The sequence below is a fragment of the Solanum lycopersicum genome, chromosome 5, assembly GCF_036512215.1.
Source record: "Solanum lycopersicum chromosome 5, SLM_r2.1".
Taxonomy (NCBI): Eukaryota; Viridiplantae; Streptophyta; class Magnoliopsida; order Solanales; family Solanaceae; genus Solanum; species Solanum lycopersicum.
In genome coordinates this window covers 26,972,301-27,000,059 of record NC_090804.1, presented here as the reverse complement: position 1 = coordinate 27,000,059, position 27,759 = coordinate 26,972,301, and the positions used below count along the sequence as shown (strand labels likewise).

General features: G+C 38.8%; 1 long non-coding RNA gene across 1 annotated transcript in view; it reads left to right on the top strand.

Moving 5' to 3' along the window:
- The first annotated feature begins 913 nt into the window (after nt 1-913).
- The window catches only part of LOC138348405 (uncharacterized), a 43,405-nt gene continuing 16,559 nt past the window's right edge, over nt 914-27,759 (top strand). Inside the window, exon 1 of the long non-coding RNA XR_011221008.1 lies at nt 914-1,825. This is a non-coding gene — a long non-coding RNA (uncharacterized lncRNA). The remainder of the gene's footprint in view (nt 1,826-27,759) is intronic.

Here is a 27,759-nt window from a genome sequence, read left to right as displayed (position 1 = left end):
ATTAATTAAATTAATTTGAACTTCAGTTGTACTAATTTTTGCATTTATACTCTTAAATATTCACAACCTTTTTCCTAAGATAAAATTAACTTGACTGTGAGATTATATGAAAGAATAATATTGCTTATTATCAGAAGATGCTTGCTGGTACTTGTTAGATTAGTCATACTACTTGTGATGTTTTAGTTTGTTAAATTTCATCTTTTCCCACCTTTTGACATTATTTCAGGACATATAATCCCAAGCTCAATCTGAAGAAAAGATCGCAAATAATTTGAAGACATTATTAAATAGGATTTGTTATTTTATTACAAGTATATTATTTTTAAAGTTTTGACATTAATATTATGGATTAGTACATCTTTTCGTTTTTCTAGGTTTAATGAGAGATTTTGTTTTATGAATTAATATTATATGTTATTAGGACTTGTCGAACTTTGTTGTTTTTAACTAACTCTCTAGAAGTGCAAAGAAGCGATATATTGTTATTATTAATGGCGATTGAACAATTATTTATAAATTTTAAGTATATTAGCATAAATTTAATTAATGATATTGTCATAAAAGAGGAACCTAAAGGGGGACATTAAGAAGTTTTTAGAAAGGATATTGTAGTCTATAGAAAACTGCACATCAAACTATTGCCATGAAAGATGTTGATTATCATTGGAAATTGAATTGAATTTACCTACAATTAAATGGACTTCAAGAGCAAATTAATTTGTTCTTATAAGAGATATTATAGCCATTGATTGCCATAAAATATTGTCGTTAAAATTAATAATTATTAGCGGCACTTTATTTGAATTTATCAGCTATAAAAATGGAAAATGAAAGACCATAATTAGCCCATATGAATTAGATTAAATGGCCAAAATAATTGCCTCAAACAATTTCTGTTAATACTAATGACCTTTAGCGGAAATTGGCAATGCCCTTTACCAGCATTTTCCTAAATGGCTGGAGAAGCAGTAGCCGACGCCAACATTGCCAGATAAACACAATTTCCGGTAAAGGTTATAGTGGTTATTGTTATTGACACTAAAGTCATTTTTTATTACCGCTAAAATTTCTTTTTATGGTAGTGCTTCCTTTATTTATTGAATTTGATCCCCTATTTCTTATCTCTTCTTTCTTTTTCCATATTTACCTTTTTTTTAAATGTTACATTCACTTTTCTTTTGAATCTTTTTCTCAGAAAACTCTTTCTTTTATTTTTTTCAACTGTTCTTTCATTTTTGGACAAGTCACATCTTTCTCTTTAGTAATCTTTTCTTTTCAAGATCCAACTCTTTTCATACCAATTTTGGCTCTTCTCTCTTCATATATACCCTCAGCTAATGGCTTCACCATAGGTTGAGGTATAAAATACCAAAAGTTGGATCAGGTCCAAAACGAGATCACATTCTGCATTAGCCGCCCTCAAAGTGGGCTTTTGGCCTAAGTCGAAACGCACATGTCTAAGGAGGGACTGGGGCTAAAACATTAGACCCTGGGAAGGTGAGTTGGTGAATAAAAAAATTGATCTATTACAGGATCAACACATTTGGATAAAAAGGGCACAATTATTTCACTTTGTCAACTCCTAGCTTCTAGAGTAGATTCAATTCGCAGGACTAACGGGGCAAGATCTAGTTAGGCACCAACAGTTGAACACTCAAATTTTCTCACACTCTCTTTTCACATCATTGCACTATCAGATTATCAGATTTCCCTAATCGGTGTTTAGTTGAACGTCATACAGTGGGTGCCTATTTATGTCATGTTTACATCTAACACATTCAACCTATCTTAAGCTATATATGCAAGCACTCCAATCCACTAGGTATCATTTATCATTTATTTATTATTTTCTTATTGACCATCATGCTTTTGTTTTTCATGCTTGTACATATTTACTCACTAATACATGTCGATTCAAAAAAAATTAAAGTAGTTTGTTTGGAAAAACAACAAAGGCAAGAAAATCCCAATAGAGGATTGTGAGTTGGGCTAGTCAAACTTCAATATTCCATTTACCCCACCCCCCAAAAAAATTTAGCTATTGTCCCCAATCATAATAAATCAAAGACAAGGGGTGGTGGGTTAAGCAAACTTGTGGCGCATAGCGCCGAAGAGCTCTCAATAAGGGGTGGGTCCGGAATCCGAAACTCGCAGGATTAGCAATTGGGCCACTGCCAGTAGTGCACACATCTAACTCTGCACCATCATTAGTGTTTTTCTCTTCGCTCACAGACACATAACTGGATTCTACAGTAGCTATCTCTTGGAACCTCGTCTGGCGCATCTCTTCAGCTACTAGTGAGGCTCTCCTATCTTGTTCTAAGTCTGTCCTCTATCTTTTTGTTCCACTAACTCATCACCGACCTCAACAGTGTGTCTAGAGTGGGGCCTCTTTCCATGAACACAGGGTGTGGTTTGCATCTCAATAGGGACCTTAAACAATTCATCCAGAACAGTGTCCTCATCTATCTCGGTAAGAGAACTCTCGCTCAGCCCACCGCAACTCTAGGATGGCATTCAGATCATCTAGCAGGCTGGCTATATCAGTCTAGATCACAGGCAGGTTAAGGGGGGGGTCGTGCTAGAACATGCAACTCAAATGTATCAAGGAGTTTTTAAGCTGTGTGAATATACTGCTTCGCCTACTTTACCATCCGCTTCTCTATGAAGTTCTCTACCTCTTTTATGGACTTTTGTATCCATGGATGAATAATGCGGAGCAGGGTTGCCATATGCACCTCTAGCTTCTGGAATCAAGAAAGAGGGATCACTGCTGTAGTTGGTAGCTTGGATCTGGATGAACTGTGGGCCATGCTAGCTGCATTTGAGTAGGAGACCGAAGTAGGGTCAGCATGATCTAGCACGAAAGGGTCATCCCCTTGGGATAGCTCCACTATTTCTGTGTAATTGTCGCTCAATAGTGGAACCTTAACCGAGGGCCCTCTGTGGCATATTGACACATTGGCCACATCTCTGCGGGGTGCTTCCTCATTGGACTCATCCTTGATGAGACCTATATATAATGTCCATGTAAGCCAACAGAGTGTATCACAGTGCTAAATTGGCACTCTGACGTCCCCACACATCTGGAAGATCAGACATGGAAAAGGGTAAGTGTTGGAGGTCTTGAATGCCCTCTCGTGTACCACATAAAAAATCATCCGTGTGAATTCTATCTCTAGTCCAGCTACCTGTGTGTCCACCATCACCTCCCTATCTCATGAAATTACATTATCGTCCTTTGTTGGCAATATTCGATGTAGAACCAATAACTAGAAAAAATTGTCCACAAAATTGAGGGTAGCCTTCTTTATTAGCTCTCAGGGATCTATAACCCAGTCAACCCTCTCAAAATCTTTCACTATATATTGAGCCAACCATTATTCATCTCCTCTTGATTCTCCGCACTCTTCTACTACTAACCAGTCTTGAAAATTTCCCACCTATAGTAAAACTTCAAAGTATTGTGGCTCCACGGTTAACCGGTGGTGGGGCTGTATACGAATTGATACATGATGGCTTCTTATATGTCAACATGGTAGTCCCGGAAGAATGCAAAGGTTAGAGGGTCTTGTTTTGTGGGTTTTTCCCGCTTATAGACCCTCGACCAATGGCAACGTAGGAGCCATAGTACTCCCAAATAATCTACTCGCTATAAGGGTCGAATTCATGACCCTTCCAGTTTAATTTGTGGGGATTAAAGAGTCTGTGAACTACTAGAACTACGTGCAAACATCCTATGAGGACTCGACGCTCCTCATTCACCAGCCAGGTTATTACCCCCCTCGAATTGACAATTTTAGAATCTCTATATACTTTCCATTTCCCCTCTACGCACCAAATGTTTTGTATATTTGCAACAAGGGTCTTGTCATCTGTTCGGGGTATAACTGCAACATCCGAACTAGTAGCGTTATAAGAATAGGTTTGTTCTTCTTGACCTCGTGATTTGGTGGTTCCTTTAGATTTAAAAGCAGTGGAAGTGTCCGTCATGGAACAGAAAGTCTGGAGCGATCCTAAACGTGGACCTGTGGCAGACTTGGTGCCGGATGATGAGCCCCTCTATGAAATGGAAGCAACACTAGTTGGTGATACGACCAGTGTGCGCTCCTCCTCAAACTATGAAGGTAGTGATTATGTCGGGGTTCACCATCTAGGGGTGTCCCTTGTGTCTCGGGATGATGTTTGTGTAGGTATTTTGCCCGAAGGAACATAGGTTGGTCCTTTTATACATAGGTGTCCTCATCGATCAACCGATAAGTTAATGTGAACGACTTGGATTTTCCCTTCTTGGAGTAGAAAATTATATTTTTTTAAGTTATTTGTACCTTTCAAACAGTAAAAAGTTTTGTGTTTGTGAGTCTAAAGCAATATGCAACCCCGAAGCAATAGCCGACACTTTCTGAACCCGATCACTAGACATTGGAGAATGGAGGAAGAGAGAATTTGGGAGAGAAAATGTTCTGGATTTTGAGAAAATGAGGGGATAAATGATTTTGGGAGATGGGATATTAAATTTGGGAGTGGTTTAGGGAGGAATTTTATGGGGTGAAACAGTTATGTAAAGGAATTTCAAATAAAATGGAAAGAGGGAAAGAATTTGAAAGGTTGAGGTTTTAATATAACTGTCTGGGTCAAGTTAATTCCCTAGTTATTTGGATGTATGAAACCCCATCGACGGTCCATCGATTAGGACACTTGATCAGAATTAGACTTAGAAAATTTTTGAATTATTAGTGGGATCTAAGGACACCATTGACGGTCCATTGATTGAATTACGAACTGTTAATGGGGTCCGTACACCTCTTCACTAGACTTTTTTTTGCAGATTTTAGTTTTTTCCTCCTGCACATGTAACACCAATTAGGCCATTCTTTCTCTGTTTTTCTTTACACATTTTAGATAGAGACCCTACACTAATCTCAAGCCCACACTAGCACGCATAAAAAATGGAACACTTAGAACAACTAATTATAAGCAAAACAACTACTATTTCTACATGATAAATGAAACCTTTCATTTGTTTGATGGTACTTGGGTTTCCTCCCAAGTAGCGCTTGATTCAACATCGGGGCACGAAGTAGGTCCCTTTATTACTAAGACTTCATCAAGATGGTAGGACTCAACCACTTTGTGGACACTCTATGCATGCCCTAGGTTGATTTTAATCTTTTGTCCATTGACTGTGTACCTTGTTCCTTCCTTAATGTCACGACCCAAAACGAGCCGCGAGTGGCACCCACACTTATCTTCCTATGTGAGCGAACCAAACAATCTAAACCCCAACATTTACCAATATTTCAACCACAATGAACAAAATATAATGCGGAAGACTCAAAATCTTATTAATATAACCAATAAATAAGCTTCTAAAGTTTATCAACTATAATCCCCAAAATCTGGAAGTCATCACACCAAGAACATCTATCCTCAAATTTCTAAGTCTAAGAGTATTTAAAAAGCTTAAATAAGTAAAAGAGATGGTCCATGTCTGAACTTCAAGACATCAAGACGTGAAGGAGAGAATTCAGTCCGAGCTAGGAATAATAACTCACCCTGAAATCTGATCTGCTGGAGACTGGCTAGAGTTGCGGACGAGTCGAAGTCTATGGCACGTTTTCTGCACTCCACAAATAACAAAGAGAGAAATACAAGTAGGGATCAGTACAAGGAACACGTACTGAGTTAGTATCATCGGCCAACTCAAAATAGAATGCAATATATATCGAATAATAACATAAAATCAACTACAATACTCAACAGGTGACAACCACAAGTACCAGACCATTAGCAACAACACCAAGCACACATATGAGGACTCAAGCCTCCACACCATACTCATTTGGGAAAATAAGTTCTTCGAATTTGAGTATATTAACATAATTCAAGATTCATCCTCTTTATTATTACCGTGTCGGAACGTGACACTCCGATTCCCTAATACTACGTGTGAGAACATGACACTCCGATCCATTACTACTACGTGTCGGAACGTGACACTCCGATCCCCTAATACTATGTGTCGGAACGTGAAACTCTGATCCCCTAATACTACGTGTCAGAACGTGACACCCGATCTTCTAATTCTACGTGTCGGAACGTGACACTCGATCCCTTAATACTACGTGTCGGAACGTGACACTCCGATCCCCTAATACTATATGTCGGAACGTGACACTCCGATCCCCTAATACTACGTGTCGAAACGTGAAACCTTATCCCCTAATACTACGTGTCGGAACGTGACACCCGATCCCTTAATACTACATGTCAGAACGTGACACTCTGATCCCCTAATACTACGTGTCAGAATGTGACACTCGATCCCCTAATACTACGTGTCGGAACGTGACACCCTGATCCCTTTATCTCATTATTTTAGTTCATCAATCCTTATTTATGTCAAGGCGTCATCTTAATAGAGAGGATTAAGATTAAGATTCAACAGTCTCATCATTCTAATCCACCACAATTACACAATCACAACATAGAATCACACAATCAAACATATAGAAGACCTTAAAATACCATCCAATACATATTGATCACTATTAAGAGTTTACTATGAGATAGGATAAACCATAACCTACCTCCACCGAAGAATCGCGATCAAGCAAGCTACCTCCCAATGCCTTTGCTTTCCTATTCTCTCTATGTCTCTCTCTCGCTCGTTCGTTTCTTCTCTTCTTTTTATTTTTCTTCTACAGATTCTTTTTCTTTTACCCTAACTATCATATAATCAATTATAAAAGATTATAAAAGTAACCCACTATTTATTTCAAGGTTATCTCCTTTAACCCCCAAGTAAGTAAATTATTCAACTTACCCCACTACTTTCATACACATTGTCATGAATAGTCCAAAACACCCCTTTAAAACTTTTAGCAGAAATCCGACCGAGTAGAGGTTACGCAACTCGTGACAGCCCATCGTACCTGCGACGGTCCGTCCTGCAGGTCCCTCACAAAGTTCAGAGAGTCAAATTCAGTAAAAAGGTTTTGACGGCCCGTCGTATTTACGACGGTCCGTGCTGCAGTTCCGTCGTAAAGTTCAGAGAGCTGATCCCAGTACCCAAATTTCAGAGTTGAAGTGTTTTGGAACGAATACACATGACGGACCATCGTGCCTATGAAGGTTATTCCTACCTGTCGTTGAGGGTAATGAAGGGAGCCACAGGAGAAATTTCACAAGTAGGGGATGACGACATCCATCACGGTCCGTCGCGACCATGACGGTCCATCGCGTGATCCGTCGACCTAGTCAATTTTTATCACAAATGATTCTACTGCTCGAAATGGCTAAACAGGTTGTTACAATAGATACCAATTTACCCATCGTTCGTCCTCGAACAATCACTAGAAGAAAAACAAGGGCGAGAAAGAGTACCTGAATATGTAAAAAGATGTGGATATCTTTCTTGCATGTCAGCCTCCTTCTCCCAAGTGGACTCTTCAACCGGCCGATTCTTCCACTGAACCTTCATGGATGCAATCTCCTTTGATCTCTACTTGCGGACTTCTCTATCTAAAATAGCAACAGGCTCCTCCGCATAAGACAGATTCTCATCAAGAAGAACTGAATCTTAACGATTAATGTTGTTTCCGTCACAATGGTATTTATTCCGCATAAACACATGAAATACCGGGTGCACTCCTGAGTGTCGTGGAGGTAATGCAAATTCATAAGCCACCTCCCCCACGCACTTCAGAACTTCAAATGGACTAATATACCTCGGACTAAGCTTACCTCGCTTACCAAACCGCATCACCCATTTCATGGGTGAAACCTTCAGCAAGACTTGTTCACCTTCAAAAAATCCAAGTCCCTAACCTTTCGATCTGCATATTCTTTCTGCTTGTTCCGAGCGGCTAGAAGCTTCTCCTAAATGAATTTTACTTTATCTAACGATTCCCTCAATAAATTCATCCCCCATGGTCTCACCTCAAATGCATCAAACCAACCAATGGGAGACCTACATCTCCTCCCATACAGTGCCTCAAATGGGGCCATATCAATACTTGAGTGGTAGTTATTATTGTATGAAAACTCTGCCAAGGGTAAGAAGTTAACCCAATGACCACCAAATTCTATCACACATGCACGAAGCATATCCTCCAAAACCTGAATCGTTCGCTCAGACTGACCATCAGTCTGAGGGTGAAATGCAGTACTAAGATCAAACCTAGTACCTAATTCAGCATGCAATGTTCTCCAAAACATAGAAGTAAATTGCGTACCTCTATCTGATATGATGGAAAGTGGAACTCCATGCAATCGAACAAATTCTGAGGTATAGTGTTTGGTTAACTTCTCTGCATTTTAAGTCACCTTAACAAGAATGAAGTGAGCAGACTTAGTGAATCTGTCAACAATTACCCAAATAGAATCAAACTTACCCAATGTCATTGGAAGTCAACCACAAAATCCATTGCAATTCTTTCCCATTTCCATTCAGGAATGGGCATCTTCTGAAGTGTTCCTCCGGGCTTCTGGTGTTCATACTTTACTTGCTGACAATTCGGGCATTGGGCAACAAAATCAGCAATGTCACGCTTCATCCTACTCCACCAAAAATGTTGCTTTAGGTCACGATACATCTTGGTTGTACCAGGACGTATAGAATACCTTGAAGTAGGAGCCTCTGTAAGAATAGTGTGAATCAAATCATCAACATGAGTCACACATACCCTTCCCTGAATTCTCAAAACGCCTTCCTCATCAATTATTGCCTCTTTAGCCTCTCCTCGTAATACCATATCTTGAATTCGGATCAGTTTCTCATCAGTAAACTTTTTCCCCTTAATCCTGTCAAGAAAAGAAGATCTTACCTCCACACAGGCCAAAAATCCTCCCTTCTCTAGTACTTCCAGCCTCATGAGGTCATTAGCCAAAGCCTGAACCTCTCTAGCCAATGGGCGTCTAGAAACCTATAAGTTGGCTAAACTACCCATGCTCCCTGCTTTTCTACTTAAGGCATCGGCCACAACATTAGCTTTTCCAGGGTGATATAAAATAGTAATATCATAGTCCTTCAGTAGTTCCATCCACCTCCTCTTCCTCAAATTCAAATCTTTCTGAGTAAAGACATACTGTAAACTACGATGATCTGTATAGACTTCGCACTTGACCTCGTATAGATAATGTCTCCATTGCTTTAATGCAAACACAACTGCAGCCAACTCCAAATCATGGGTCAGATAGTTATGTTAATGCACTTTTAGTTGCCTCGAACCATAAGCAATTACATTCTTCTCTTGCATTAGCACTGCACCCAAACCAGAATAAGATGCATCACAATAAACAATGAAATTCTTACCTTCCACTAGCAAGGTAAGAATTAGTGCAGTAGTCAACAAGGTCTTTAGATTCTCGAAGCTTTCTTCACATTCGTCCGACCATACAAATGGAACATTCTGCTTAGTCAAATTTGTCAATTGGGAAGCAACAGAAGAAAATCCCTTGACAAATCGACGGTAGTAGCTAGATAAACCAACAAAGCTCCTTACCTCTGTAACATTAGTAGGTCTTACCCAACTCTTCACCGCTTCAATCTTAGAAGGATCCACCATCACTCCATCCTTAGAAACTACGTGACCCAAGAAAGAAACTGAATCTAGCCAAAACTCACACTTGGAGAATTTGGCATAAAGCCTTTTCTCCCTCAACACTTCCAATACTATACTCAAATGCTCCTCGTGTTCTTTCCTGCTCTTTGAGTAAATCAGTATATCATCAATGAATACAATGACAAAGAGATCCATATATGGCTTAAAAATCCCGTTCATCAGGCTCATGAAAGAAGCAGGGGCATTCGTAACCCCAAAAGACATTACTAAGAATTCATAATGCCCATACCTGGTTCGAAAAACAGTTTTTGGCACATCTGCTGCCCGTATTTTCAATTGATGATACCCAGATCTCAAATTGATTTTTGAGAAGGTACAAGCACATTGTAACTGATCGAACAAATCATCAATGCGAGGAAGAGGATACTTGTTCTTAATAGTTACCTTATTCAGTTGCCTGTAGTCTATACACATCTGAAAACTTCCATCCCTCTTCTTCACAAATAAAACAGGTGCACCCCAAGGGGATGCACTTGGCCTAATAAAACCTTTACCTAACAACTCCTGAAGATGTGCCTTTAACTCCCTTAACTCAGCTGGAGCCATTCTATAAGTGGGTATGGAAATGGGGCGAGTACCCGGCTCCAGATCAATACAGAAATCAATATCCCTATCAGGTGGCATACCAGGAAGGTCTGCGGCAAATACATCCAGAAACTCACGGACTATCGGGACAGACTCAATCCAAGGTACTTGGGAAGTATCATCCGTGAGATGTGCAAAGAAATCTAAACAACCGTTACTAATCATTCTCTTAGCACGAAGAAAGGAGATGATATGAACTGGAGTGGAAGTATAGTCACCCTCCCACACTAGCGGATCAGTCCCAGGCGTAGCCAATAGCACAGTTTTAGCATTACAATCTAAGATAGCAAAATTTGGTGAAAGCCAAGTCATGCCCAGAATTACATCAAAATCATCCATCTCTAGAATAATAGAATCTACATAAGTATTGCTCCCCACAAAAGTCAAAAGGCATGACCTATACACCTTTTCGACTATCAAAGACTCACCCACATGAGTAGAGACACAAATAGGCATGTCAAGTAAATCACAATGTAAATCAAGACCAGTAGCAAATGAGAAAGATACATATGAAAATTTGGATCCAAGATCAAATAATACAGAAGCCATGTAATCACAGACCAAAAGATTACCTGTGATAACAGCATCAGATGTCTCTGCTTCAGACCTCACGAGGAAAGCATAAAAATAGGCCCTATCACCTCTCTTCCCATTGCCCCTAACATGTTGTGCTGCAGTAGCTCCAGCTTGCCCGCCACCCTGGCTGATTTGGTGACCACCATTACCTTGTCCACCACGTCCTCCAGAATGACGCCCTCTCCCATGACCACCTTTACCTCTGACTATCGGGGGTCTGTAACTCTGTTTTGGACAATATCTCCTAATATGTCCAGTATCTCCAAATCCATAACACTCTCTGGAGTCAAGCATAGGTCTCCGTGAGAACGACGAAGTCTGAGTATAACCTCCAAACTCAGAGAAATGTTGACTGGACTGCGATGGACCCAGCTATAGCCTGCAGTGAAGACTGAATAGGTCGGGCTGGGTAACCTCCTGAACTCTGCCCTCTTGAGTAAGAACCACTAAACTCACCTCCCTTACGAAGCTTCTTATATGTCGACGCCAGGATGAAGTCGTCTGGCTTCACCCCCTCCACCTCTATCACAAAATCAACCATTTCCTGAAAGGATTTTGCTGCTGCAGCTACCTGTAAGGCTGGGATCTGCAAATCTGACCTCAATCCTTTCACAAAACGGCGAATCCGCTCTTGTGAACTGAAGCAAAGTTTAGTGGCATACCTGGATAGTGCACGAAATTTGGCCTCATAAGCAATAACAGACATCCTTCCTTGCTCTAGGCTAAGGAACTCATCTCTCCTCCTATGCCTCAAAGTTCGGGGTATATACTTCTCCATAAATAAGCTAGAGAATGATTCACAAGTCATAGGTGGTGCCTGTGCTGGTTGATACTCAACATAGGACCGCCACCACATTTTGACATTCCCTTGAAACTGATAGGTCACAAACTCAACACTGAATCGTTCTACTATGTCCATCTTATTTAGCAGCTCATTACAATCAACCCGAAAATCATAGGCATCCTCAGATTTAGCACCTTTGAAGACTGGAGTTTTCAATTTCAAGAATTTAGTGAAATGTTCATGCTGATCACTCGTCATTATAGGCCCTGTAGTCAATCGAGGAAACGTGCCTACTTCCAATGAGGCATCCATGCGGGGAGCCACAGCAGCTGCATGTCGTACTCCCGGAACCTGGGGTGCTGGTGCAGAAAACACCGGAGGTGTCTTTCCTTGATCAGATAACCCGCTAAGATAAGTAAGAACCTGGTTAATATCTCTGGGGTAGGTTGGGATGGTAACTCCTCATCTTGCACTTGCTCATTTTCCCCTTCCTCACCCTCTCTTACTACCTCATCAGTCGGTGGAGGAGTCACCGCCCTAGTACTAGCTGGACCAGGTGTTTGTCCTCTACATCTAAAGGACGTTCTCCCACGACCTCTACCACGGCCTCTTGCCACTGCTCCTCCTCGAGCTACATCCCAAGTGACTGGCTCAGATGCACCTTGTCTTGCCGGTGTTGGTGTTGTCACAGTTGTTGCTCTAGTTCTAACCATCTGCGAAATAGAGTGAGGATGTCAGATACCAATTTGTATCACCTAGATACCAATTGGATCCATGTAATAAATAGCACGAAAGAAGGAAAGAATGGAATTTTCCTGAAGTCCTATAGCCTGTCAAAGAAAAGTAAGGGCGTCCCCTACCGTTCCTCAAGACTCTACTGACTCGTTCTTGTGTGATGAGACCAACGAACCTAATTCTCTGATACCAAATCTGTCACGACCCAAAACGAGCCGCGAGTGGCACCCACACATATTCTCCTATGTGAGCGAACCAACCAATCTAAACCCCAACATTTACAAATATTTCAACCGTAATGAACAAAATATAATGCGGAAGACTCAAAATCTTATTAATATAACCAATAAATAAGCTTCTAAAGTTTATCAACTATTATCCCCAAAATCTTGAAGTGATCACACCAAGAACATCTATCCTCAAATTTCTATGTCTAAGAGTATTTAAGAAGCTAAAATAAGTAAAAGAGATTGTCCATGTCCAAACTTCAAGACATCAAGACGTGAAGGAGAGAATCCAGTCCGAGCTAGGATTAATAGCTCACCCTGAAATTTGATATGCTGGAGACTGGCTAGAGTTGCGGACGAGTCGAAGTCGATGGCACGTATGCTGAACTCCACAAATAACAAAGAGAAAAATACAAGTAGGGATTAGTACAAGGAACACGTACTGAGTAAGTATCATCGGCCAACTCAAAATAGAAAGCAATATATATCGAATAATAACATAAAATCAACTACAATACTCAACAGGTGACAACAACAAGTACCAGAACCATTGGCAACAACACCAAGCACACCTATGAGGACTCAAGAGTCCACACCATACTCATTTGGGAAAATAGGTTCTTCGAAATTGAGTATATTAACATAATTCAAGATTCATCCTCTTTATTATTACCGTTTTGGCATGTGACACTCCGATCCCCTAATACTACATGTCGGATCGTGACACTCCGATCCATTACTACTACGTGTCGTAACGTGACACTCCGATCCCCTAATACTACATGTCGCAACATCACACTCTGATCCCCTAATACTACCTGTCGGAATGTGACACGCGATCCCCTAATACTACGTATCGGAACGTGACACCCGGTCCCTTAATACTATGTGTCGGAACGTGACACTCTGATCCCCTAATACTACATGTCGAAATGTGACACTCCAATCCCCTAATACTACGTGTCGGAACGTGCCACCCGATCTCCTAATACTACATGTCGGAACGTGACACCTGATCCTTTAATACTACATGTCGAAATGTGACACTCTGATCCCCTAATACTACGTGTCGGAACGTGACACCCGATCCCCTAATACTACGTGTCGAAACGTGACACCTGATCCCTTTATCTCATTATTTTAGTTCATCAAGCCTTCTTTATGGCTAGGCGTAATCTTAATAGAGAGTATTAAGACTAAGATTCAACAGTGTTATCATTCTAATCCACCACAATTACACAATCACAACATAGAATCACACAATCAAGCATATAGAAGACATTACAACACCATCCAATACATATTGATTACTATTAAGAGTTTACTATGAAATAGCATAAACAATAACCTACCTCCACCGAAGAATCGCGATCAAGCAAGCTACCTCCGAATGCCTTTCCTTTCCTCTTCGCTCTCTCTCTCTCTCTCTCTCTCTCGTTCATTTCTTCTCTTCTTTTTATTTTTCTTCTGCAGATTCTTTTTCTTTTACCCTAACTATCATATAATCAATTATAAAAGATGATAAAAGTAACCCACTATTTATTTCAAGGTTATCTCCTTTAACCCCCAAGAAAGTAAATTATTAAACTTACCCCACTAATTTCATACAGTTTGTCATTAATAGTCCAAAACACCCCTTTAAAACTTTTAGAAGAAATTCGACCCAGTTGGGGTTACGCAACTCGTGATGGCCCGTCATACCTGCAATGGTCCGTCCTGCAGATCCGTCACAAAGTTCAGAGAGTCGAATTCAGTAAAAAGGGGTGTGACGGCCCGTCCTATTTATGACGGTCCGTGCTGCAGTTCCGTCGTAAAGTTCAGAGAGTTGATCCCAGTACCCAAATTTTAGAGTTGAAGTGTGTTGGAACGAAGACACATGACGGACCGTCGTGCCTATGAGGATTCGTCCTACCTATCGTTGAGGGTAATGAAGGGAGCCACATGACAAATTTCACAAGTATAGGACGACGACGTCCATCACGGTCAGTCCCGACCATGACGGTCTGTCGCGTGATCCGTCGACCCAGTCAGTTTTTATCACAAATGATTCTACTACTCGAAATGGCTAATCAAGTTGTTACACTTAATGTCTTACTCAACCTCTCCATGTGGGAACACTTGGGTAATGTGGAATAATGCTGTCAATTTTGACTTGAGTTTGCATGGAAATAAGCGCAACCTAGAGTTGAATAAAAGCACAAGATCACCATTGCAAATTCTCACATTTCAATTCTTTGGTCATAATACTTATTTATCTTCTGTTTGTAGATGTCTGAACTTTCATAAGCTTTTAGTAGAACTCATCAAGAACATTTAACTCTTTCAGCCCTTATTCTGATGCTCCGGTCAAATCCAAGTTTAGCTTTTTCATTGCCCAAATCGCCTTGTGTTATAGCTCAACCGTTAACAAGCCTTCCCATATACAAGTTTGTATGGAGACATACCAATGGGGTCTTGTATGCAGTGCCGAAAGCCCAAAGAGCATCATCTCACCTTGTTGACCAATACATTCTATCAGTATTCACTACTTTTTACTGAATTTGTTTGATCTTTCGATTGAAAGCCTCAACTTGCCCACTAGTCTGTGGGTGGTAGGAGTAGACACATTGTGGCAAACACGATATTTTTCCTTCAACTCTTGAATAATTTATTATAAAAGATCAAACTTCCATCGCTAATAATGTCTCGAAGTGTACCTTATCTCGAAAAGATAATATTCTTCAAAAATGTGGTCCACACAATTCCCTTAATTGTTTGGGAGCACAATTGCTGCCAATCACATTGACACATACTAAAAAACCACAAGAATATAATTTTTTCCCCTGAGAACTCATAAACGAGCCTATGAATTCACTGCCCCATACATCAAATAGATCAATTACCAGAATGGGATTCAAGAGAAGCTCATGCCTTTTTGAAATTCCTCCATCTCGTTGGCATCGATCCACATCATTTGGCGAAATCGTGAGCATTTTGGTGGATGGTTGTCCAATAGTACCCACACTGTAAAATCTTTGCGTAGTTCGAATACCACCATGGTTCCCTCCAATAAGTGAGGAATGACACGCCTCTAGAACACTCAACATCTCAATATTAGGTACACAACGACGAATAATCCCATAGGTACATATATATGTAAGGCTCATCCCAAAAGAACTATTTCACATCATGCGTGAAGTTCTTCCTTTGGTGGGAGGTCAAATCTGAGAGGTCCAAATTACTTGCTAGATAATTCGCGAAATCAGCGAATCAGATCCTGAGAAGCAGCTTATACATTCTCATCTATGAACACATCATCAATTTCAGCCTCTTCCCCCAATTCATTCATCGTTTCATCCTCCAATTTAGACAAGTGTTCGACCATTTAATTTTAATTCCCCGTCTATCTCTTAAATCCAAATAAATTTTTTCCAGTAACAATAACAATCTGATCAACCTTGGCTTCACATCCTTTATTGCCGTCAAATACCTCAAAGCTGAATGGTTAATGTGCACTATGATGCCCGTGCCATGAAAATAGGTATGAAATTTCTCGAATGCAAATACCATGATAAGAAGTTCATGTTTAGTTATAGCGTAGTACTTTTGGGCTTTACTTGCGTAGTAGATTGGGTGAAGGATTTTATTCATTCTTTGTCCCAATACCACACCAAGTGAAACCTCACTCGTATAACACATCACCTCAAATGTCTCACTCTAATTTGGTAAAATAATAATGGGTGCGAACACAACTTCTCTTTAAACTCTCCAAGTAATTTTTGATAGGATTCGTCGAAATAGAACTTACATTCTTTCTCGAGTAGTTTGCACAACGGATGTGCATAATTGAAAAAGTCCTTAATAAAACTCCTATAAAAGACCGCATGACCTACAAAACATCTTACACCCTTGACAGAGATGGGTTGAGGAAGATTCTCTAGCACCTCTACTTGGTCCTGATCAATAGATTTTCCCTTCTCTGAGATTAATCGCATAACACTTTACCTTCTTTCACCATAAAGTGACATTTATCCCAATTTAGCATCAAATTTCACTCTTCACATATCTTTAGCAACTCAATCAAATTATTCATCCACCGATCAAAGGAGTCGCGAACAATATAAAAATCTTTCATGAATACCTAAAAAGTGTCCTCCACCATATCGGAAAATATCAACATCATACAATTCTGGAAGGTAGGCGGTGCATTACACAACCCAAATGACATCTTTTTGAATACCAAATTCCTAAAGGGACAAGTGAAGGTGGTATTCTCTTGATCTTTTGTGACGATAGAGATATGGTTGTATCCCGAATAGCAATCAATAAACCAATACCAACTTGCCTGCAAAGTTGTTTAACATCTGGTCCATGAAGGTCATGGGCAAATAGTCCTTTTCATTCCAAGGATTAAACTTCCGAAAGTCCATGCAAATACTCCAATCGGTCAGTGGCTTCATCAGAACAAACTTGTTCTTTTCATTAGGTAACCTAGTCATCCCATCTTTTTTAGGTACACACTGAATAAGGCACACCAAACTATTGTCCGCAATAGGATAAATGACCCCACAATCCAACCACTTGATTATCTCCTTTTTTCATTTATTTTTACTTTGGTTGAATTAACCTTTTTTGGTGCTCAATACTCGGTTTGTGATCTATCCTTAGTTGGATTTTTTGTGAATAAATACTGAGAGGGATACAAATAATATCCATAATCGTCCATGCAATGGCTCACTTGAACTTCTTCAACACCGCCACTGAGCACTCTACTTATTGCCCATTTAAATCTGTTGCATTAATCACCGGCATGTGGCAACTCAACCCAAAACATATACCTCAAATTGGATGGTAGAGCCTTAAGCTCTTATTTTGGTGCTTGCACAATAGATGGTCTCGCAGGTGGAGAGTCACGATGCTTCATATCCAATTCAAACTTCATCTACTTTGACCAATATTTGTTTCGTTCAAGTGAGGCTTGGAAATAATAATACTCTTCAATACCATCACTGTCAAAATTCATGATGAACGCTGCTAGTGCCTCAATACCTAGTCTCTCTTCAATTTGCACTTCGGATACACTATCAACTTTGTAGTATATAGTAGATAGCATTTGGAAATAACCACTCTGCTTCATGGACGTACAAATATTAAAAAAAATTTATTCATTGTTCATCCTAAACTTCATCGGCCCTTTTTCCACATCAACTAGTCCACGCCCAGTGGCAAGGAATGGTGTCCTTAGAATAATTGGGACCTCAACATAAACGTTACAATCAAAATCACAAAATCGATAGGAAAAATGAACCACTCCATTTTCACAAACACATTATGGAGTATACCTATGGGCCTCTTCACTATTCGATCGGCCATCATTAAGCACATAGTAGTAGGCTTTGTGTCACCCAAACCTAACTTTATTTAAAGTGACACTATTATAAGATTTATGCTCTCACCAATATCACACAGAGACTTATCAAAGTGTAGCAACACTACTGTATATGGAATAGTGAAGGCACCCAAATCCTCTTTCTTATGCACGAGAGATCTTCTAGCAATAGCACTACAACGATACATTCTTTTATCATACTCAACACTCACTAACCTCTTCTTTGTCACCATATCATTCATAAACTTAGCATAATTGGTTATTTGCTCCAAACTTCTATCAACAGAACATTGATGGAATAATATTTTAACATAGTGATAAATTGGAGATACTTACCTTTTTTCGTTTTCTTCACTTATATCTCTAGAAATAGTGGTGGAGGTCTAGGTATGGGAACCACTTTCTAAGATAACTATGCTTCTTTCATTGTTTCATCATCCAACTGTCCACTAGCTTCTACTACATTATCTTGCTTTCTCATATCACCTTCTACTACAGACGACATACATGGTTCAATGGTCTCCTTACCTTCTTGAGCAGTGACTGACATACAATGGACATCATTCTTTGGGTTCTTGATAGTGTTGCTTAGGAGAGTGCCAGGTTTTCATGGGTTCACTATAGTAGACAAATCACTTATTTGTAGCTGAAGGTGTTTTATCGAGACGACATGTGCATCAAATTTTTGTCCAATGCCTAATAGGTCACTTCTCATCTCCTTGACTTTCTCATGAGTTGCGTCAAACCTTGTCAACATCTTCTGCATCATGTACAAAATCTGCTCCATACTATCTCCACCTTCCGTAGGGGTAGGTTTCCTATTGCCATAGTTGTTCTGGTTGAAATTGTTCTTGCAATATTAGTTCCCATCTCGAATATATTTATCCTCTCATTTCTAGTTTCCATTGTTTCGACCTTGGTACCAATTATCCTGATTCAAACCTAGGGTATTTTGCCATAAACCCACCGTATGATTATTCATTGCATTTGCATCCTCTTCATGGTAATACTCTTCTACCGATGGTGGAATTCAAATTAAATAATTCACCGCAGTCACCATTTTCGTGCCTCCTCTAACATGCATCAAGACCAATGACAACTCAGTTTTCATCTGCGCCGTATGTTCACGAATTTCATCTGCATCTAGAATTTTTGTAGCCTTAACGACAAAGGTGTTTTTCCTAGTGTCTGACTTTTTAGTAATCCAAGATTTATTGATGCAAGATATGTTATCTAACTTCTCTGCAATCTCAGAATATGTGCATTCCCCATCGGATCCATTCGCAGTTGTATCGAGCACCTCTTTTTTGTTTTCATCTTGTCCTTTGTAGAAGTACTCCTTCAGTGACTCATCATCTATGCGATGATGTGGGACACCTCTTATCAATGCAATAAATTTACCCCAATAGCTATTCACCAACTCACTAGGTAAAGTCACAAAGTTGTTCACCTTATCCTTATGGTTTAGCTTCTAAGAAACTGTAAAGTATTTTGCTAAAAACACATCTCTCAATTGAACCAAGTATGGATTGAGTTGTAGGGCAGCTCGGTGAACAATATAGAGACATCTCCTGTCAATGATAGAGGGAATACCCTCAAGCCGATGACATACATGTCCACATAATAAACCCCTCGCGGTGAGAATTTGCATCAGGTTACTCGTCACCATGAATGTGTGCCCCGGAGGAAAATTGGGTAGTACAAGAGGTCAATTAGAATCAACAATGTTTCCTAAGGTCATGGGGCTGCTGAAGGTTACAATCTCAAAGCATCTCCTAATTGACTTCCAATGGGTGCCTGTTTTTTTGCACTAAAGAGTATTTGAGGCTACACACCTTCTCCATCACCTAGACTCCCTTGGTTCGGGTTGACTAGGACCCCTTGATTCTCCATTCCCCTCAAAGTTCAATTTAGTTCAGGATCGTAAGGTGTCAATTGTTCCCCTCGGCTCTGTCTACTTTGCATATACTAGTGCTAGACTTTTCTCAAAAACTAACTTTAAATAGATCTCATGGAAATAATAGTTTCCCTGCTTTATTTATTTCATAAAGCTATTACTTCTGTCTAAAAACTAGCCCGAAGGCTCTGTACTTGTTTAAATATAAAAACCTTTGTAACTCTTAAGGATTACATAGTCCCGTTATAACTTTTTAGTTTGCACACAACTATTTACTCTTGCTTAACTTGTAAATTGAGTCATAAAACAAATTTAAAAAGGTTTTTTAAAGACTCTTGGAAACTTTAAGAACTAACTTTGACATTCTTTTTAGCTTTGAGACTTGACTTTTAACTTTGTTGACTTTGATTTTAACTTTCCTTGAATTTGATTATGGATTCAAGGATTATGATCTCTTGTTTATGGATGAAATCATCATGTTTAGATGTACTTAAGAGTGTTTGAATCAACAATGAAATGTGGGTACATCACTTAGAAACTACTATGGAAAGATAGGGAAAGAATGGGGTCTCCAGGTGACCTTGGTGCTCTTAGAGGCGCAGAGCTCCACAGCCTGACGGACAGACAATGTTCTCAGTCACTATGGCTGGCGTGGCGTCCCACATCTTGATGGACAACATCTTCTTTTAGGGTCTCTTCTAGGAGCGGCGCCCTAGGGGCCTTTCAGACGGGTTTTCTGATTTTTCTTCTCCAATTTTCCACTCAAAACCCCCCAAATTTCCATAGATCTTCGCCTAAAAACTTAGGATCACTAATATCCTCAATATCCAATAGTTTAGACTCGTAAAACAGCTTGGAAACAAGAATAAAAACCACTAAAAGTACACTACACCTCTACAAACAAGGTTTCACCAATTGTTCATCAACAATTTCAAGACTCATCATTCAATAAATACAAAACATGATGAATTAAACATACTAGTGTGTGGGTGAACGAACCAACAGAGAAAATCTAACATACCTCGATAGTGATTACCCCCGACGAATTTTTCTAGTGAAACCTTAGTGTTCTTGAAGAATCTATAAAAAATTTTCTTCTCTTCTTTTTTCTCCCCAAGCGTAAGGGTTCTCAACTTTTTAAAAACAGAATTTGGACTTGGTTTTACCCCTAATAAACATTTAAAATTAATTAGGCATACTACCATGAAAATACTACTTTGCCTTCCTAAAATTTGGATTATATTCTCCTCAGTCCAACAATCCAACATCCGAAAGGCATATGTCCCTCATACGAACTTGAAAATGCACAAACTCGACGCCGTTACAAAGATCTTCCCAAGGTAATTCCAACCATTTAAAGAAATCACCCGAACTATTCATGATCATAGAGTTATGGACATTTTAAAATGACCATAATTCACATTTTTAAAACTTGGAGTTTTCCTGATTTCCTTATTTATTTAAAGAAATAATTATTCTTGGTTTATTAGCTTATTTTTAGTTATTTCAAGTTACAAAATTTTACAATATTTCTCCCTTGGGAACATGTGTCTACGAATGAGAAATCTTTCACTAAGGTAAGGGTACTGACATCATTTCAGCACTCAATAACAAGAGCAAATAATAACCTCATTGCACATAGTCTTATAAAGCGCTAAGAAGAGAATTTAACACCTTCATCCGCATTATCTCCTAATTCAAAGAGATGTGTATATCTCTTATTCATATCCTCCTCATCTTCCCAAGTTTCTTCTTTAATAAACTGATTCCTTCAAAGAACTTTGATCCATGCCACTTCCTTTGTTATCAACTTGCAAAGTTGATGATCAAAAACTTGAACCGGAATCTCCTCATAGAATAAGTTATGCTTAATCCCAACATTCTCAGTTGGTACAATCAATAAAGGATTACCCAAGTATTTCTTTGACATAGATGCATGGAATACCGAATGAACTATTCTAACTCTTTGGGTAACTCCAACTCATATGCTACATTCCCAACTCTCTTGGAAATTCTGTAAGGACCCAATATACCGGGGACTAAGTTTTTCCTTCTTAACAAACCTCATAACCACCTCCATGGGTGAAACTTTCAGATACTACCAATCATCCACCTCAAATTCTAACGGCCTTCTCCTAACTATGTGTAGGACTTTTGGCAACTCTGTGTCTATTTCAATCTCTTTTTAAACACTTTAACTTTCTCCATGTCTTGGTAAACTAAGTGTAGTCCTATTAACCTTGATTGACCAACTTCGAACTATCCAGTAAGAGAAGTCCACCTTTTCCCACAAAGAGCCTTACATTGAGCCGTTTGGATGCTCAAATGGTAATTGTTGTTGTAAGCGAACTCACTGATAGGTATGTGATCATCCCAATTCCCTTTGAAGTAGATAACACAAGATCTTAACATATACATTTATAATTCATCGATAGTACACACTTTTACCCACCAATCCAATCCGTCTGAGGATGAATAGGAGTGATTAAACTGTGCACATTTATCTGAAAATAATGGAGACCGGAACTCCATGAAGTTTCACCACCTCTTGAAGGTACAACATAGAATTATCTTTCTTCATACCCTCCCACCAGTATACCTCTCCCAAGTTTCGGTAGATCTTTGTAGAAGCTATATGCGTGGAATATCTGGAGCTATGATCTTCCTTTATGATTCTCTTTCAAAGTTCATCCACCTTAAGTACACAAACTACCTTGATACTTTAGCACACCATCTCTCCATCTTTCAAAATCTATAACACTATTCTTATAAACGTTCACCTTTAAATAAAGAAAAGTGGGGTCTTGGCCTGTTTCTTTTTCACCTCTGACACTAACAATTACTCAACCTCATTAGTCCCCACTATACCTCCTAATGTGGAATCCATAAGTCTTAATCCCAAACGTATAAGTCTGTGCACATATTTTGCTAACACTCTCTTTCCTTTTTAAACATGGGAAACACTTCCTATAGATGACCTCGTTAATGCATCAGCAACCACATTAGCCTTACCAGAGTGGTAAATAATACTAATGTCGTAATCCTTAAGTAATTTCAACCACCTCCTGTGTCTGATATTTAGTGTTTTCTCTGTGAACACATATTGGAGGCTCTTGTGTTAGTAAATATGTCTACATGAACACTATACAATTAGTGGAGCAATATCATCAAAGCAAAAACTACTGCATCCAATTCTAGGTCATCAGTTAGATAATTCCTCTCTTGAATCATCAATTGTCTGGAGGCATAAGTTATAACCTTGTCATTCTGCATCAACACACATCCCACACCTTCCCTAGATGCATCACAATACACCAAAAATCCTTGAGTACCCTCCGGTGAAGTTAAGTAGTAATTAACCTATTGTTCATTACCTAAAACATTTTCTCACAATCTTCAGATCTTTGAAACATAACTGTCTTCTAAGTTAGCTTGGTCAAAGGAGAAGATATAGATGATAACCCCTCTACAAATCTTCTGTAGTAGCAAGCGACACCCAAGAAACTCCTTATATAGGTTAGAGACGTGGGTCTAGGCCAACTCTGGAATGCATCTATCTTTTGGGTATCAACTATAATCCTATAACAAGAAACTATGTGGCGCAAGATGCAACAGATTTAAGCCAAAACTCACATTGTAGAACTTGGCATATAACTCTTTTTCTCTCAAAGTATGACGAACTATCCAGAGGTAACAAGCATGATCTTCTTACAAACAAATTTAAATAAGGTTTGAAGACTCTTTTCATAAGATCCATGAATGATGCAGGTGCGTTTGTCAAACAAAAGGACATAAACTGAAACACATAGTGCCCATATGTGGTTCTAATACGTTATCTTTGGAATATCACATTCCCAAAAAATCAATTGATTGTAGGCCAATCTGAGATCGCTTTTCGAGAAGCAAGATGCACCCTGAATTGATCAAAAATATCATCTATCATTTAAAGAGGATACTTATTCTTGATGGTCACCTTATTAAATTAGCTAATCTATACACATCCTAGGGGAACTATCTTTCTTTCTCACAAATAAGCCTGGAGCGCCCTAAAGTGAGATACATGGTCGAATAAAGCCCTTATAAAATAATTCATTCTATTTTTCTTTAGATCTTTTAACTATGTTGGTATCTTTCTTTATTGCGGAATAGAGATAGGAAGCGTACCTGGGATGATGTATATACCAAAGTCTGTTTCACTCTCAGGAGGGACTTTGGGTAGATCATCACGAAATACTTCTGGAAACTCACTGACTATAGGAACTTAGATGAAGGGAAGGAACCTCAGCACCTGAGTAGTTATCTCGGAATAAATGATAGATAAAACCCTTACAAACTAACTTTCTTGCCTTAAGTCACTACATGAAATGACACTTAGGAAGTGCTGAACTACTACTCCACTCTATGACTTACTCATTCGGAATTTTAAGCATGAAAACTTGAGTTTTGCAATTTATTTATGCATAATATGTATGGAGCCAGTCCATACCTAGAATGACATAAACATCTACCCTGTTTAAATATATTAAATCAGCAATGATACTCTTGTGACTGAAGAAAATAGGACAATCATGATAGACTCTTTTTGCAAGAATGGATTCACCAACAGTGTGGAAACACTGAATGGTTCGCTAAGTTGCTTAGGAATAATTTCAAAGTTGATAGAAACATAGAGCGTTACAAAATATAAACTCGCTCCTCAGTCTAATATTGCATAAACACTAAATTCAAAGACTCGAATCATACCAGGTACAATATTTGCTGAATTCTCCTGTTCCTGCCGATTATGGAGAGCATATAAGTGGTTTATTCCTCCGCCAGCACCAGAAGAAGCTTCCCCAGGTGCACTCTTGTCTGGTGGAGAAGCTGATGACAATTAGCTCCATTACCCTCATTAAACCCAACTTTCTTCCTCCTTGGACACTCTTTCATGAAATGCCCAGTTTAATATTATTTGAAACAGATACGGGAGTGATTTCTGCCACACTTGGCACATGCCGGAGTCTTACTACCTCTGTGCGCTACACTACCTTGAGAATATGAAGGTTTAAATCAGGAAGTTTTCCCATAATGCTCATACTTCTTCTCAGGTATAGGTTAACTAGAATAGGATGTAGCAGGACCCTTTTGTTTTTTTTGGAAGGATTATCAGTGAGCATCATTCTTGTGCAGCCCGGAATAATCCCCTATATTAGCTCTCTTTCTTATGAACTCCTCTGTATCCTTATGCTTGTTTTCCCATACCTACTTTACAAAGACCATTAACCTTGAAATGTTCATGTACCCAATAAACATTGTATCTCAACCTTCAATGCTTGAAGTGCGACCCAAGCTAGGAACAAACAAGTTCATTATGCTCTTCACATCTTTAACCATCTCAGGAGCCCACACTCATGAATGCTTCAGGAATATTGTTTCTGAATAGGGACCTCCTTTGCCTTTCCTTCTTCAGTTCCTAGGGAAAGAAATTCCCTAATAAACCTTCTTCAAAGCAACCCCTACTCGGGTGTGGTTCATCCTCACCTCTACCCTCCTTCCACTGGTTGTTCCAAACCTAGAAACATTCTTGAGTTGGTATGCATCTAGTTTGACTCTCTCAACAAAAACAACATGCATCACATCAAATACCTTCTTCAACTTTTCTACAAAGTTTTCTGGATTGTCAATGGTGCTTGAACCAGTGAAGCATTGGGGATTCATCCCTAAGAATTCCCGAATTCTCGAAGTATTAGCCCTCTCTTGTCGAGCTCCTCTTTGTTGCCTGACTTGTTTGGTCACATCTTGACTAAACATCAAGAGAACCTAAAAGAATTTAGCATTATTAACTTCCCCTTGAGGTTGCACATTGGGTGCATTATGTAGCTCTGGATCTTATACATTTCTTCTGGATGGACGACCTCTAACTGCGCTTTGTGAAGGCATGATAATTTAAAACATACACAAGCACGAAGAATAGGGAATGTTTTAGAGATAAATTCTAAAGTATAAAATGAGTATGAAAGAAGTAAGAAATTCCTAAATTTTCTAGCCTCCTGATCATAGATGAGGTGTGCTGCACAACAATGACTAAGACTCTACAAACATAGATTCATAGACTCTTTATAACAATTGAACTCTATTCTGTGATACCAAGATTATTTTGCCCCAAGCCTACACCCTGGGCGGAACAGGCACACGGCGACCATTATTGGCCTCGAGCGAACCCTTGGTCTGACTTACTTAATTCAGTGGAAGAAAAAAATAATACGTATAATGCTAACACAATTTATCTCAACTGCATACAAAAATAAATTGGAATGTCTTGATAGATTTAAACATTAAACATGTCCATAATGGCAATCCAGGTGTTGAACATAATAATTAAAAGGTAAAAACTATTGCACTACTAACTATCTATGAAGTCTCTAAACTATTTGAGATGAATATTGGGACAAATCCCACAACATCTATCGAACTAACTAAAAATCAATAAAAGATTTCTTTCGGAATACTAGGAGGCTGGTCAACTAACACAGGGATGCCTAGTTGTATCAATGGTGCGATGGATGTTGATCCTCGTTTCCTTCGTATGCACCATAATAGGATGTATGCCAACTGGCATCAGTACATTGAATGTACGAGTATGCGATTGGGAATGCTAGATGTCATTTAAGCTTGAAATGGATTAATAAAGAACACTTACTTTGTCTCTTTTAAACTCATAATTTACTAGCTCTTAGTTAATATATCAAGTTTAAAATTAAATGCAATATAAAGAAAAGCTGACTGAAACACGTTACAAATTCGGAATGTATATAAGTATAAAAATAAAATATGAGGCATACGTAATAATATAAATAACTACTGTGTATGAAAGTACAATTCTTTTGTGGTAGCTTCTCTAACCAACAATCATCAGTTAAGAGCTATAGTAATGATACAACGTTACTCGGCCTACTCTTGCCAGACATCCTAACCTTGCCAGAGTTTATGACCTGAACTGCGTGATAGTATCAATAACTTAGTTCAAACAACCAACAAGAAAATTTAACACTTCAAGTATATAAATATAGAGAACTACAAATTGAAATATTACCTTGATCTGGAACTTCTATGATGTCAAAGAGATGTGGATACTAATACGCTCAGACTTACCTCTCAAATAAGAAGTAAAGCGGTCGTATCAGGTAAAGAATCCAAATAATGAGGTTGGGATCGTACCCACGAGGAAACTAGTTCAGACTTAACTTTATTCTATTATTACTATTATTTAACTAATTATTTTCCTAGAAAAAAAAGACAATAAAGAGGGGATTTCTATTTCTAAATTAATGAAAATAATTAACTAAATTAAAGTAAACAATTAACAGATATAAATCTTGGAGCTTAATCAAGTAATAAAAGTAACTAGGGCTTAATTGTTCCCCACAGGTTCCTAACTTGATATTTCTAACGATAACAATTCTTTCCTAGTATCTTGCATGTAAAGTGATAAGTTATGTATCTATAAATCCTTCGTCCGGCATCTAAAATATTTCACTCCGCACCTTGGTCCAGCTACGTGTGTTACTATACTAACCCTTACCTTTACCTCATATGAAGCATTGTATTCGATGTTTGACTAAGTTATTACCTCGTACCAATCGACACTAGCCTATTAGATAGTGTACACTAAATGTATGTTGATAATTCTTTTCCTATTATCTACCTCCTTTGCCTGGCAAGTAACATTAAGGCGAGTTCTAACATAAGCCATCGGTTAAAAAGACTTCTAAACGAAAGAATTATCAATACATGCCAGACACTATATTAGAATTGCTATTTTAGTTAGATTTTACCTCATTATTCACCCATGGTTCCCAGAATCCTAGTTATGCAGTTTAGTTACCCACAATCATAATCACACTATTCATATATTTAATATAAGAATTCATGAACTTACTTTAATGAGAAAGAATAAAATCCAAAAATTCACTTGATTA